The following is a 3,555-nucleotide window of genomic DNA, read 5'->3' on the forward strand; positions in this document are numbered from 1 at the left end:
GGGGACGGATAGGATCCGCAGCCTATCACAATTTGATAACCGGCTAGGAGGTGGGTCCAGTCACCGGAAAGGGCAGGACTAGCTGGGTCAGGCACGCGGATATTCTTCCGGTCGGAGATCTGCCCGTCACAGCTCACGTAGAGCCACGCCCCCTATAGGCCACGCCCCTCCATGCGTAGCTGACCGCTCCCCCCACCTGCGGGCGTTGACTCGGGATCCTAATGATGATGCCGCAGACGGCGCCACTTGGCTGCTGCTCATCAGGGAGCGAGGTCGGGGCCTACAGCGCCAGCCCCGCCCCCACAGCCAAGCCCCTGTCACCATCCCCAGGGCTGGGACTCAGCAGCCCCAGCGGGTCAGACCGCGGCCCCTCCCTCGCCCCCGGGCTGGTGCTCGATGCTTCAGGGAGAACGAGCAGAGCCGGGCGATCAGGGCGGGATCCGCTCCTTGTCCAGTCCTAGCTTCTGTCCGGCAGCAGCGTAGTGAAACCTGGAGCCTGCGGTTGGCCCATGACCCCTGTGGCTGGCCCATGACCCCTGTGGCTAATAGTCGTCAATGGGTCTCTTCTCCGTGAGCTTAGCACCTCCCGTTTCGAACCCGGGGGTCGCTTTGTCCTTCCCCACTCCTCCGGCAAAAGCGCCACAAGTTGACTGAAAGAAAAGGAGGACTTGTGGCACCTTAGAGACTAACCAATTTATCTGAGCATGAGCTTTCGTGAGCTACAGCTCACTTCATCGGATGCATACCGTGGAAACTGCAGCAGACATTATATACACAGAGAGATCATAAAACAATACCTCCTCCCACCCCACTGTCCTGCTGGTAATAGCTTATCCAAAGTGACCACTCTCCCTACAATGTGCATGATAATCAAGGTCAGCCTGGATTTGTGCTGGAAATGGCTCTCATCCCCCCCCCCCCTTTTTCCTGGGGACGGACACACACACACACACACTCACTCACCTCTCCTGCTGGCAATAGCTCATCCAAACTGACCACTCTCCAAGTTTAAATCCAAGTTTAACCAAACGTCTGTGGGGGGGGGGTAGGAAAAACAAGGGGAAATAGGCTACCTTGCATAATGACAAGTTGACTGGCAGGTGTGAAGTACTTCCTTTCCTCTGTTTCAAGGAATGTATCTTTTTTGAGATAGGGTGACCAGAACTGCACCCCCTATCCAAAATGTGATCATAAAATAGATTTGTACAGGGGCATTAGGATATTTTGTGTCTTATTATCTGTGCCTTTCTTAATGGTTCCCAATGTTCTGTTTGCTTTTTTGACTGCTGCTGCACCCTGAGCAGATGCGTTCCAAGAACTAGTATCCGCAACAATCTCATACAGTGACTCCATGATCTCTTCCTAGAGTGGTAACAGCTAATTTAGACCCCCTAATTTTGTAGGTAAAGGCACACAGTGCCCCTAGGAGCAGCTGCCCCCTCATCATCACTGGGTTGCACTGATACATTCATTATGGATGCAAACACCAGAGGCAAGAAACCCAGCCCCGCCGCTGAACCTCACCTCCCCTCCCGTTGTGAGCTTCACCTTTGGAACAGTAAGCCAGGATGAATCAGACAGTTTCCTACTTGACTGAGTAACCCAAATAGAAGTTGGGCTTTCTGAACAGTAATGAACCCTCCGATTATTTTCACTCTACAGTCCAGCAGCTGCCTAGAGAACAAAGGAGGACTGGCCAACCCAGTAACCAGGCAGGTGGCTGCATGCTGGAGCCTTTGGGGCACTACAAGACCTTTAGAGGTAGACCTAGATGCAGCCTGTCTGTTACAATAATAAAGCCTAGAGGTAACACACAAGGTACAGCTGTGAGGGGTAGGGGTTCTCACTTTAGGAGCCTGGTTTCTTAGAAAGTTTCCTGGATGCTCCTGTGTGGTGCTGCTGTCTCTGGTGCTAGAATCCCATAGGCCAGGGTGTAAAAAGGATGTTGCATGTGGAAACTGGAGGATGATGCTGGGGGAGGAAGATACTGCATTGTGAACAAAGCAGGAGCTGCAGGGAACCAAAACCTTTTCAGCTCAATTATTCCCCATAAACAAAAGGGGGTGGATCTGTCTCCCAGCACTCACCCTGGGGCAGATCCCACAAGATGGATGCATACAATAGTTCCTCCCAGAAATGTCCCCTACTACAGAACACCCACGTGCAACTGTACCAACCAGAGCCAGAATCCCACAAAATATATGCAGAAAAAAACACTTGCCAGAACCACACCCATCCCCAAAAAACTTCAATATATGTAATGACCCAGCCACTCCCAGTCTCTATTCAAACCCAGGAAAAGATTTAAGGGTGGCAATTTTGCAACAGAAAAGCTTCAAAAACAGACTAACAAGAAACTGTTGAGCTTGAATTAATATGCAAACTAGATACCATTAACTTGGGTTTGAATAGAGACTGGGAGTGGCTGGGTCATTACACATATTGAATCTATTTCCCTAAGTTTCAGAGTAACAGCCGTGTTAGTCTGTATTCGCAAAATGAAAAGGAGTACTTGTGGCACCTTAGAGACTAACCAATTTATTTGCTCACGAAAACTTATGCGCAAATAAATTGGTTAGTCTCTAAGGTGCCACAAGTACTCCTTTTCTTTTTCCCTAAGTTGAGTATCCTCACACCTTCTTGTCAACTGTCTAAATGGGCCATCTTGATTATCACTACAAAATGTTTTTCCTCCTGCTGATAATAGCTCATCTTTAATTAGCAAAAAGAAAAGGAGTACTTGTGGCATCCTAGAGACTAACCAATTTATTTGAGCATGAGCTTTCGTGAGCTACAGCTCACTTCATCGGATGCATACTGTGGAAACTGCAGAAGACAATATGTTTCATGGTCTCTGTGTATATAATGTCTTCTGCAGTTTCCACAGTATGCATCCGATGAAGTGAGCTGTAGCTCACGAAAGCTCATGCTCAAATAAATTGGTTAGTCTCTAAGGTGCCACAAGTACTCCTTTTCTTTTTGCGAATACAGACTAACACGGCTGTTACTCTGAAACCCATCTTTAATTAGCCTCTCACAGTTTGTATGGCAACTTCTAACTTATCTATATATCATTCTTCTTACTATATGTTCCATTCTATGCATCCGATGAAGTGGGCTGTAGCCCACGAAAGCTTATGCTCTAATACATTTGTTAGTCTCTAAGGTGCCACAAGTACTCCTGTTCTTTTTGCAAATAAGATTAATGTATTTCTTAAATCCACAAAACACTGAACCTTCTAGAGCAGGTCCTCAGCACACAAGGTGTTGAGCACATTAGGGAGGCGCTCAAAGTGTCAGGGCTTTGCCGGGCAATGCTCTGGAACTACTCCCTACGAAGCCAGTCAGGACTCTGGGGGAGCCTCCTCGCTGTGAGCAGACTGTCTCCAGGGCCAAAAGCTCACATAGCTTCCACCTTCCTGGGTCTGACCTCGGAGCATTCAGCATCCCCTTGCACACCATGAGCTTCCCACAGCGAGTTTGCACATGCAGGACTCCTGGGGAAGCCAGAGGGTCCTGCCCCCCAATTCCACAGTCAGACATGACTCTCAGCCA

Source organism: Caretta caretta, chromosome 17 (assembly GCF_965140235.1).
Source record: "Caretta caretta isolate rCarCar2 chromosome 17, rCarCar1.hap1, whole genome shotgun sequence".
NCBI classification, from domain to species: domain Eukaryota; kingdom Metazoa; phylum Chordata; order Testudines; family Cheloniidae; genus Caretta; species Caretta caretta.